This window comes from Astyanax mexicanus, chromosome 2 (genome assembly GCF_023375975.1).
Source record: "Astyanax mexicanus isolate ESR-SI-001 chromosome 2, AstMex3_surface, whole genome shotgun sequence".
In the NCBI taxonomy this organism is placed as follows: Eukaryota; Metazoa; Chordata; class Actinopteri; order Characiformes; family Acestrorhamphidae; genus Astyanax; species Astyanax mexicanus.
In genome coordinates this window covers 5,992,591-6,005,218 of record NC_064409.1, presented here as the reverse complement: position 1 = coordinate 6,005,218, position 12,628 = coordinate 5,992,591, and the positions used below count along the sequence as shown (strand labels likewise).

The following is a 12,628-nucleotide window of genomic DNA, read 5'->3' as shown; positions in this document are numbered from 1 at the left end:
TGTCTCTGTCTGTCCAAGCTCATGTAGGAAGTCATTTCACAGACTCCCAGATGCCGCATGTCAACAACTTAAAGCTCTAATTGATTTAAGATTGGCTAATGGGGAGGCTGATTAAAGGGTAATCTGGTGCAGTTCCTCCCCGTCTTTTTTCATTTCGATTCTTATTTATTTTCTCTGTCCGCGCCGGCAGCTGGACTCAATGTGTTGATCATTTGGTCGTTTTTATGGATGTCTGCGCCGCCGCTGCTGTTTGTTTATCTTTCGGCCTCCCTTTTTTTTCTCCCTTCGTTCACTCTTTCGTCAGAATGGAAGGAGAGAATGTGCACTGTGCGCACACGGAGGAGAAAAAACAGTGGAGGAATAAAATGAATGAATATTTTTATACAAAAGTAGTAACAAAGGTTTAAACAAAAGTACCCATTTGTCTTTTTATACTTTTTCTCTTTCCTTTCCACTTCCTTCCTTTTTTTTCTTCTTTTTTCTCCATTTCTTTCCTTTCTCCTCAATGGCTTGCTTGGCCCTATGTTCCCTCATTCCTCGTTCGCGTTCTCTTGCTCCTCTCTCCCTGTTGTGTCATGTCATCCCTGATCTCTCCCAAATTAAAGTTTACACAAGAGCAATCAAACAAAACAAAAGCGCTGCAGTTTAAACTCGCTGGCTCGGGTGCCAGGCCTCTTGTTTAAATTCTGGCAGAGCAGGCTTTAATTGAGAGATGACAGCCGAATTGTTGTTTTTTCCTATTTTTTTTTAAACAAGAGAGAGAGAGAGAGATTAGTGCTATATTTGACGATATCTGTTTCCATTCACACGCGCACTAAATGCGCAAAATAAGCTGTTTTCTAAACGCTCTGCTGGAATTTTGCTGTCAGCTTTATATTCATTTTTTGAAAGCCCAGATTACAGTTTCTGGCCAAGATAAATATGGGTTAGTTAGATTTTTGGACAGTTTGCATAGTGCTGTAGATAGTGCTGCTCACCTCTCGTTGTGATTCACTGTTTGTAATATGAAAATCTTTTAGCTTATGATGGATTCTTAGGTAAAGAACCTTTGCTTATATATCTCTTTAGCTTTTCTGCCATTGCCATTGGATAACATTAGCTCTTAGCCTAGTGTGGATTCTCATTTGTTTATTCTTGCTTTCCTCTAATACAGTGCCTTATAGTCCAGTGTGCCTTATGTATGAATTTTACCAGTCAGGTATTAAGGAGCTGTCCCGCTAGCGCTGCCGTTAGCGGCTAATGCTAATGCTGCTGCTCCCAGCCTTAGTGCCAAAGAAAGTTCACTGCAAACTTAACCTTAGCCAAAATATTGGGAATCTACGGAAGAGCTTTACTCAACCAAATAAACAGTTTTCAGGAGAGCAATCTGTGTGCTCATTTGACTTTGATATAAAATGTTTTTTTTTTAAGAATTACAGTTTTCAGGTGCTTTCATTAAAGGGAAACATGGCGACATCCTTGCTCAGTTCAATGCAGACATCCTTACTAGTGTCCCTAATGAGCCGTATAACAATTGGCCAGAAAATAGACATATAAATTTGGTTTCCCCTCTTGATAATTTGTCAGGTTTATATTCATTTTGGAAAGGCAAAAGTACTGTTTTTTCAACTAGCCACAATAGTTATGCATTGGTATTATGTTTATACAATTTACAAAATTGCTGGCCTCTCTGGGTGGTAAATGTAAGCGGTAGATATTGCAGCCGGTTAGCTTTTAGCCTTATGCCTACTCGCTTGTTTTTGAGGGTGCAGATCTTATTTTCTTACAGTTTTTTTTCTCTTGCTTTCCTAACTTCATCATGTTTCCGGTCAACCATGCATTAAATACAGTGCTAAATCCTACATACTCACTTTTAGAGCCGTATTAGCAGTTTCTTAAAGCCTTTAGCCTTTAGCCTCCCTCTTGGGGCAAGTGCTCGATTTCTGTCATCTTTTATATATTAATTTCGGAAAGGACAAATTAGTGTTTCTTGATCTAGCCAAGATAAATATGCATTGGCGTGATTTTTTGTGATGTGATACAGTACTAGTCAAAAGTATTTATGTAACTTTTCATTCAACGTTTTTATTTTTCTCTTTTTTCCCCTACGTAGTAAATGAACAGTAAAGTGATCCAAGCTATGAAAAACAAACAAGGAATCATGTAGTAACTTAAAAGTATTAAACAAACCAAAATACTCTGTGAAGTGCGGTTTCCGAGGCTGGTAACTCTAATGAACTTATTCTGAACTTATTCTTATTCTTGGTCTTGCTTTCCTGGGGTGGTCCTGATGAGTGCCGGTTTCTTCATAATGTTTTTGATGTTCCTTGCAAATGCACTTGAGAATACTTTTAATGTTGAAATGATTCTGTTTCCGGTCAACCATGCATTAAATACAGTGCTAACTCCTGTACACTCACTTTGAGAGCCATATTAGCAGTTTCTTAAAGCCTTTAGCCTTTAGCCTTCCTCTTGGGGCAAGTGCTCGATTTCTTTCAGCAGTTATATATTAATTTCGGAAAGGACAAATTAGTGTTTCTTTATCTAGCCAAGATAAATATGCATTGGCGTGATTTTTTGGGAGTTTTTGAGTGTTTTGGGAGTGTTTACAGTGTTTAGTCTGATTTCAGGGAGACCTTCTGCGATATATAGAGCAAGATACGAGATGTGCTCGGCTGTGAGAAGCACAGGGATGCCTCTGTGGAGAGGAGCATAAAGATGGGCCTTCTCTCACTTTCCACCTCATTCCAGCTCCGCAGCGCTTGATTGGACAGTGAAGGCCTTGCTGTCTTGGCCACGTTAACGAGACGCCCTGCTGGGCCTAAAATAAGAGTCGTGTCGCCAGGTAAAACCAAAGGCCACATAATAAACTACTGTGACTAAATTAGGCAGAGACTGTGTGTGTGTGTGTGTGTATATGTGTATGTGTGTGTACATACGTGTGTATTGCTCGTTTTATATATGCATGTGTGTGCTTGTGTATGCCCACGTGTAAGATTTGAGAGAATGCCAGTAAGACGCAGGAGACCATGTGCAGACAGCACTGATGGCGCTGGCTCTGTCTAGAGCTTTGTGACGCGACACAGGCATCCAGTGTGCATTAGCCCGTAAGCCCCTCACGCTCGCGACGCGGCGCTCTGGCCTGTAAGCCCGCTGTAACAGCTCCGCGCGGTAAACCCGAGGTGTGGGGAGCAGAGTGGGCTGTCGTGCCGACGCGCTGGAGGTGCTAACGGCCATAAAGCACTTTACACACATAAATAAAGAGCAGCCCCAACACCACTCAGAGCTCATAAAACTCGCTGCCTCTCAACACACTCCAAACAGAGCGGGACAAACACAAACACATGCAAACACATACTCACTAATAGAGCCCGGCAATGTGATACAGTACCAGTCAACAGTTTTTACATAACTTTTCATTCAATGTTTTTATTTTTCTCTTTTTTTCTCTTATCTGGTAACTTAATTTAGATGTTAACTTGCCTTATCTGAGGCTGGTAACTCTGATAAACTTATCCTGTACAACAGAGGTAATACTTGTTCTTCCCATCTTGGGGCAGTCCTGATGAGTGCCACACTGTAAACCGAGAAGTTGTTTGAACTCAAATGATTTAAGTCTGTTTTACATAAAATTGGATATTTCTAAACAATACTCAACTATTTTGAGTTAGTTGAACATTTGTGGGCACATATACTGTACTATTCAAACTGAGATCTTTGAGTTAAACCAACTTATAATAACTGATTTTAGTCTGTAGCCATTATCTATTTGCATACTAAGTGTGTCCAACAGTTTCTGACAGACACTCAATTTCCCCTTTAGTTGTAATAACTTGATGTTTTAATTTATGCTAACTCAAGTTTTCATTCCCCATTACTTAAAAAAATGAGCAAACCAGCTGCCTTAAAAATGTTAAGTAAACTCAACTCATTTGATCTTACAGTATAACAAAAATAAAAAAGTTAAATCAGCTTCCCCTTTAGTTGTAATAACTTGTTGTTCTAGGTTATGCTAACTTAAGTTTTCATTACCTATTACTTACCTTTTTTAAGGCAGCCGGTTTCCTCAATTTTTTTAAGTAAATTCAACTTATCCGGGCTTACAGTGCAGTTTCATTCAACGTTTTTGATGGACTTTGCGACTGCAAAATCATTCTTTCTTTACTTAGTTGAGTCGTTCTTGCTTCTCATATGTATTAAAACATTACTCAAATATTCACTATTCACTGTATACCTGTAACTCTACCTCTTCACAACTTTACAACTGATGCTCTCAAACACTTTATTAAGAGACAAGAAATTCAAGTAATTAACTCTTGACGAGTTCAGCACAGCTGTTAACTGAAAGCCTTGATTCCAGGTGATTCTACCTCATAAAGCTGACTGAGAAAATCCAGCCAAGATGTAAATCTGTATTAGTGTATTAGTGCTTGACAAAGGTTGGCCCAAAAGTAAAATATTACCCACGTGGTTCTATTAGCTGTTGTTAAATGAAGGCTCTTGATGTGTGCTTTCTATGGTTTCTGAGTATATGGTTTCTGTATATATAGTGAGTGTAACACGTGAAATCAATACTCCGGTGATTGACTTCCTGGTGATGCTGTGTGCAGTGTCATGTGATCGGGTGAGTGAGTGATGTCAGAGTGAGGTGTTTTCTGGGTAACATAGTCCGGAGATTGCAGGCAGAGCTGATTGTGGGAGCGACAGGAGCGCCTTCAGCATCAGGCGTTACAGTGTTGCAGGCTTGGAATGCAAGAATGGATTTATATTATAATTAAAGAAACTTCATATCTGTTTTTCACTACTTAAGATTATTTTTCTCAACCACACTGGCTTTTCGCTTTCAGACCTGAATTATGATACAGAAGAGCTAGAAAACTAGATTCGATACTCGGCAAAGTGCTAACAGAGGAAACAGAGGGGTATTTATACTAAACAGGCCAGGTGTGAGCAATCAGAAGCTGGGAGAGTGTGAACGCTGTAGCATCACGTGATCAGCAGTGTCAGGAAAGTCTGGTGTGGGTGCATGCTGGGAATTGGAGTCTTTGTTTTGTGAAACAGAGTCCTGATAAAATACATGATGTCCACTGTAATGGACCAAGTGTCTAAAAGGGTTTATTTTTCTATCAGTTTATTTTTCTATCTGTTGTGCTCCTAAACCAGGAGTAGGAAGTAGACCTACTGAAGAAAATGCCTGAGATGACGCAGTGAATCCGTGATGATGTGCTGTGTGTGTCATAATGTTGATGTTGGCTCTTTTCACTCTGTTGACTGGAGGATTTTTGATTGAATTAGTTTCTTTTTGAGTGTTTTTGGTTCTGAAAAGGTGCCAGATGAGGCAAAACCAAGGGAAGCCTACATCCTTAAGCCATCCCTCCTGAAAGATTCTGCTGCAGAGGGGACAGTTAGTTAACTGTGCTGTGGAAACTGTGCTGGGAATGGGCTGTAAGCATGTCCAGGTGGAAATACAATCAGAGTGATTATTCTCCGTGCTCAGAACTGTGCTCAGACCCTGTAGTGGAAAAACACAATAATTACACTCATGAGTTAATTACTGCAAATGGTGATGTTTATTGTTGATGTCAAAGGTTGCCATTATTGTAAAGCATGTGTATTTACTGTGTTTGACGTCACTGAAGTGCTACAGTGAGCGGTACAGTGAAATTAGCAGCAATAAACTCTGCTTACATTACTTGTATAATCTTTAATGGCATTGAAAGCACTAATACTGGAGAAGCAGAGGTAGAAGCACGGTGAGGGGGGTAGAATACCAAGACTACCACAGCAAGGATACCAGAGATTGTTGCAGAAAGTTGAAAGCTGACCCTCTGCAATGCAAACTCTTACTTGTAGAAGTGTTGCCAACTATCCTGTTTATGGTAAAGTGTGTATACCTGTGAACTGTTCCTAAAATATGCTGTAAAACCCAAGGAGGAAGGCCAATTTCATGGGTCTTTAAAACTTGTTTGCATTTCGACTGAAGCCAAAGAGCTGCCTCAATGCATACATAGTCCTATATAGTAGCAAAGATATTACAAATATATACAGCTCTCGAAAAAATAAGAGACCACTTAAAAAATATGAGTTTCTTTGATTTTACCAAATTGAAAACCTCTGGAATATAATCAAGAGGAAGACGGATGATCACAAACCAACAAACCAAACTGAACTGCTTGAATTTTTACACCAGGAGTAAAGCAGCATAAATTTATCCAAAAGCAGTGTGTAAGACTGGTGGAGGAGAACATGATGCCAAGATGCATGAAATAAAACTTTGATTAAAAACCAGGGTTATTCCAACAAATATTGATTTCTGAACTTTTAAAACTTGAATATATGAATATGAACTTTTTTTGTTATTTCAGCCATTTCTCATTTTCTACAAATAAATGCTCTAAATGACAATATGCTAGTTGGAATTTAGGAGAAATATTGACTGTAGTTTATAGAATAAAACAACAATGTTCATTTTACTCAAATATATACCTATAAATAGCAAAATCAGAGAAACTGATTCAGAAACTGAAGTGCTCTTTTCATTTTTCCAGAGCTGTATATATAAAAAATAGTCCTGAGTTAAACCAGAAACAATCATCAGTCAGTTTTAAATACATTGACATGAAGGATAAGTGTATAGAACCTCCAGTGTTGAATGTGGATGTATTCCTTCTAGATGGAGTCTCTTGTTTGTTTGTACAGACACTTCTATCTAGACACCAAAATCACAATCATTATCACCCACTGTGCTGTCCACTGAGGGTGGTAATGATTTCTATGACATATTTCCCCATACACATGTGCATGCACAACTCAGTAATTCATGTCGCCTTTCCATGAGCCTTCCCTTTTTGAACCAGTGTTCAACCTAACTCACAAGATAACACGACAACACCTCAAAACCTATACATTAACCTATGTGAGGGCATACCCAAGCCTTCCACTGAGGTAACTCCTCATGAACAATTTGCTTATTGCTATTTTATGACTTTGTCATGTTGTTCTAAGCAAATTTACGAACAAAAATATTCATCATCATCATCATGAAACAAACCAATATCTGACATAGCCCTGAAGTAAACCAGCAAAGGGGATTGAATTTAATTTAACTTTTTTTTTAATCTTATTAAAACCTTACGAAGCTAAGCTATTCTAAATCGAAAATGACTTTTCATCTTATTTTAATTAAATAAAGAAGAAGGTGGTGCACCATTTTTGATGAAGTGTGTTTTCTAACATGGCACCTCCAAAACTTTTAGGCACCACTCTATATCAGTGTGTTATTATGTAAACCAAGGGCAGTGACTTTTATATTGTTTATATCCATTTCGGAATTATATTGCATTCACCAAAATTAAGGAATATATCATGATCTAAAATATAAACTTTGGTTTTATGTCATTTGTCAACGACTCATTACCTAGCATCTGCTTTCCTCCTCATCATTTATCTAAACACTATTACACATCTGAGATTCTTTAGACTAAACAGTGCGAGTAAAACCTACCCAATCATCAGAGCAAGAAAACACACACGTGCACTTATCTCACTACTGAGTCACGCAGTTCTGAGTCACGCTCAGTCACTGACCGCTGAAGGCCTTCATCAGAACAATAGAATGTAGCAGGAAGTGTACAGGAGGTGTTCAAACAAAGGTAGCGTATTTTTCGGACTATAAGGTGCACTTAAAATATTTAATTTACTTCAAATCTACAGTGTGTCTTATGTATGAATTTTCAGTCAGGTATTAAAAACAGTACAGCCTTATAAGGGAGAGTTTTCAGTGAAGTTTCTCCAGCACTAAGGATGGAGCAGCATTAGCATTAGTCGCTAGCCACAGTGCTAGCTCAGAGGGAAGTATATTGGACTGTAGTTTGTGTGTTTACCATGTTAAAACAAGCTACGTGGGATAAACGGTAGCTGATAGCTCCCTGGATTACCGGAACACTCAGGGTTCCTCTGTGTAGTGCTATCGAGCTACTAAGCACTGCTAACCACAGCTAGCGCTGCTGCTAACCGCTCTGTTGAAAATATTGAAAATCTAAGCCTACTGTAAATGAAAGAAAGCACTTTACTCACCCAAATAAACAGTTTTCAGGAGAGAAATCTGTGTGGATTAACTTTCAGTGCTCGTTTCACTTTGAAAGATTTTTTTTTTTAAAGAATTACAGTTTTGTTAACTTAGACACTTCCTCCTGCTTCCCCATTAGAAGGGAAACATTGGGACATCCTTGTTCCTTACTATTTTCACTTAAAACCCCTTAAACTGCTTTGTCCCGTATAAAAGCTACATGTGTAGGTGATACAAAACCCTTTTTTCTGCAGTAAAATTACTTATTTACATTCTGAAAATTTGACAGCTTTGAAATCTCCTAGAACCTGCCTGTTTTCTCTCTACTTTACTTTATAATTTCAGATGAGTAACAGGAATCAAACCAAATTCTGCAGGTTTGAAAATAGACATAAAAACTAGACAATTCAGTGTTTAGAAAAATATTGATTTTAAAATTATGTTCAAGATATAGACAATTTTAGGATTTTATTCATTGTATTTTGACCTTTTTTATATTTTCTATTACAATTATAATTATGCTTTTCAGTAATGTTACTTATCAAATATGAAAGCTTTTTATGTAATGCTGCTTGAATAGAAATCCTCAAGATTTAGTGGTGTACTATCATGCAGACAATTGACAAAAATCCTGGCCTGTAAAGGTGTTAAAATGCGCCTTATGTATGAAAACTGACCAGAAAATAGATTAAACGTTCTTTGATAGTGCGCCTTATAATCTGTTGTGCCATATTTTAGCCTGTAAAATACATTATCTGGATTTTAAAGTAAAGCATCCTTTTCTGAATAAAAGCAACAGGACCCAGATCCTCATCATAGGAATAGGCCTCCTCATGGTGGAACCCCAGTTTGTGTGGATGTACTGTAGTAGGAGATTAAAGAACAAGACGGAGCTAAAGAACGCTGTTCCACAACAGAGAGGGTGTGTCAATCTGGAGCCACAGAGCTGGTGAGATTGAGTTATGGTCTGGAGTCTCCACAGTAGCAGGTTGCAGCGTCAGGGCTGTGTAAAACTCACTGAAGTGTGTTACTGGTCTCCAGTGTTAAAACTTTAACCCAACCAACACGCCCACACGGAGATTTATAGAGCTGTCAGAGATGTAGTAGTGCCCCTGCTATAGGAACGCTCTCACACACACACACATATATACACACACATGCATACCAGTTGCATAGATACACATACATTAAACAGAGTGAGTTACACATTCATGCATTCATGTTTTCGAGGAATTTAATGTATTTAGGGTTGCAGCTATCGATTATTTTAGTAATCGAGTACTCTACTGAAAAATCGATTCGATTAATCGAGTAATCGGATAACATATATTTGCTTGCCTTTCTTGTAATTATTAAATATAGGGAATAAATCAATAATAGAGGCATAAACATGGATTGGATAAGCTCGCTGCATTCTTTTCCCACAAAGTCAGTGGACAGGGGATGTTTTCAGAAATACTTAAAGACCTGTGGAATAACTGTGACAACAAAATAATAATAATTTTTTTTTTTTTTTTTATGTTTAACACTACTCAGATCTAATTAATTGACATAACTAAGACTAAATGACAATAATACAGTAAGTTCATGGCTGTGTATTACTTATGCCTTACTTTAACATGTATTTATTTATAAACTCAACAGCGCTGTGTTTACTGATTACATAAAGTCTGTATTAAATTGAGAAGTATTTATAATACTACACAGCGCTGTCGTTATATTATTAAGCTACACTGATGGAAATGTTATTGATTTGTTATAAGTTCAATTTACCTGCTCTCTCTCCTCTCCGCTCCAAAAACCTCCGTCTTCTCCACCTGCGTCCTGTGCGTGGGTGACGTAACGCTTAGCGCTTTTTCTCATTAAAAGTCCTCGCTAAATTCCATGCTTTGAGTTTTAAAATTAATTAAACGATCAATCATTTTTTTAATCGAGTTCCTCGATTTACTCGAGTAATCGTTTCACCCCTAAGTGTATTTGTGTCTAAGCTGAACAAGGTTTACATTTACATTTATATCATTTATTAGCATCCAGAGCAACTCACAGAAGGTGTGGGTAGACCTTATAATTTAGCAATATTTTCGTTATTGAGGTATGAATTAATTCCATAATATATTAACTAGGGCTGGGTGATATTTAACCCTAGAACACTTTTCACCCACACGTTTTTTTCATGTGATTTTCATTGTGTTGCTGCTGCTGTCTGAGCTGTATGGGACTTTATGTAGCTTCAGGGCGATGATCATTGATGTCATTAATGTTATGGTTGATTCCCTCCTCCCATCTATGTTGTTTTTTCAAGAGGCGTAAAGTTGGGTGATTTCCATCTGACGTTATAGAGAGTGATAGAGAATAACATATTTTATAGGTGTGTTTATTTTGTTGTGTTTTAAATCAGGCACTCACATGTTCCAGGAATGGGCGGACCAAAGCAGCATTGGCCAGGCAGCATTTTATTTTCTTTGGATATCTAAGGATCTAAGGATTACCTGATTTTTCTTTTTTTTTTTTTTTAGCTTTTTTATAGGGTCATCCATGGAACCTTTTTTATTTTATGTGATATTATATGTTGTAAAATTCCAAAACTTGTCATACAGTGTATACCCAACATTATAATGGGTCTTCGACTGAAGACACAACTTTTCAAAGAGTTCCTAAACTTATCCAAAAAAAAGAAAAAGGGATCGTAGGTTTCTAAACATGATCAAGCAGGATGTGTATCTCTTGATCCTAGTCTACAAACTAGCTTTGGATATTTCAAGTAACATCGAAGCACTGTTGTAAGTCGCTCTAGATCAGGGCGTCTGCGAAATACCTTAAATGTAAATGTATAATATTAGTGATGCTGTTACTAATTTTAACATTAGTGTTCTAGAGTTAAAACAAGAAATCTCAATATTCTTCAAATACGATTTTGATTTGTAGTTCTTCCAGTATACACTGCCTGGCCAAGAAAAGAGTCTCCACCTGGGTTTAAGTAAGTAAATGATGTGGGGTTGGTTGATGCTGCAGTTGGTCTGCAGGTCTAGGTTCAGCAACAGTATGTGCTGCTGAAAGAATGAGGTCAGCTGACTACCTGAATATACTGAATACTATAGACCAGGTTATTCCTGGATCAATGGATTTATTTTTTCTTCCCTGATGAACACGACCATATTCCAAGATGAACAATGTCAGGATTGATGGGTCTGGAATTGTGAAAGAGTTCAGAGTTCAGGGAGCATGAGATCATCATTTTCACACATGGATTGTTCAAACCAGACCATAACCTTGTTGAGAATATTTTTACCCTTTCTCACCCTCTCTTTCTCTCTTTGCAATGTCTTGCATTGTTGTTGTAAAATAAAAAAAAAAAAATATATATATATATATATATATATATATATAAAATGTACCTGTGGAGTTTTAAATTGTAAAATGTGTGTAAAGCAGAAAATGTGTTTGTAATGTTGGAGATTTGAGAAGAGGTTATACTTTCTGTGTGTCAGTTTAAGTAATTCTGCTATATCATGTCATTTTAGTAACTAAATCATGACAGGTATAAGTGGCCTTTTTTCCCATGAGTAGCAGGAACCTGTCTTCTGTCTTCTGGCGTCTTTGTGGCTGCGACTACCTGTCTGTCTCCCAATCACTGTGTTTATTAGTTTGGCTGTCTGGAGGATGCATATGGATGCTGGAACATTCCTGTTCTGCATCTTAACTGCCGGCATTCTCCAGCTACTTCAAATAGGGAGGAGGGAAACAGAGGGAAGGAAAATGGGCAACAAATAAACAAAAGCAATCACTTTACCAAATACTTGTGTGGGTCTAGCTCTGATTAGAGGGCTAAACGGAACACAGTGTCCCTTAGTGACTCTGTGTGTGACTGTGTGAGGTAGTGTGTGACTGTGTGAGGCTGTGTGAGGCTGTGTGTGACTGTGTGTGACTGTGTATGTCTGTGTGAGGCTGTGTGTGTGACTGTGTGAGGCTGTGTGTGGCTGTGTATGACTGTGTGTTTGGCTGTGTGTGACTGTGTGAGGCTGTGTGTGACTGTGTGAGGCTGTGTGTGAGTGTGTGACTGTGTGTGACAGTGTATGACTGTGTATGACTGTATATGACTGTGTATGACTGTGTGACAGTGTATGACTGTGTATGACTGTATATGACTGTGTATGACTGTGTGTGACTGTGTATGACTGTGTGTATGACTGTGTGAGACTGTGTGTGACTGTGTGTGGCTGTGTGATGCTGTGTGTGACTGTGTGGGGCTGTGTGTGACTGTGTGTGACTGTGTGAGGCTGTGTGTGAGGCTGTGTGTGACTGTGTGAGGCTGTGTGTGACTGTGTGTGACTGTGTGACTGTGTGTGAGGCTGTGTGTGACTGTGTGTGAGGCTGTGTGTGACTGTGTGTGAGGCTGTGTGTGACACTGTGTGTGACTGTGTATGGCTGTGTGTGAGGCTGTGTGTGACTGTGTGTGACTGTGTGTGACTATGTATGGCTGTGTGTGACTGTGTGTGACTGTTAGGCTGTGTGAGGCTGTGTGTGACTGTGTTTGACTGTGCTATGCTGTGTGAGGCTGTGTGTGACTGTGTGTGTGTGTAA

General features: G+C 38.5%; 2 protein-coding genes across 3 annotated transcripts in view; one reads left to right on the top strand and one right to left on the bottom strand.

Annotated features, from left to right (window-relative positions):
• Positions 1-12,628, bottom strand: part of sult4a1 (sulfotransferase family 4A, member 1) — a 282,375-nt gene that overhangs the window by 32,084 nt on the left and 237,663 nt on the right. The window lies entirely within an intron of this gene.
• Positions 1-12,628, top strand: part of scube1 (signal peptide, CUB domain, EGF-like 1) — a 123,730-nt gene that overhangs the window by 26,481 nt on the left and 84,621 nt on the right. The window lies entirely within an intron of this gene.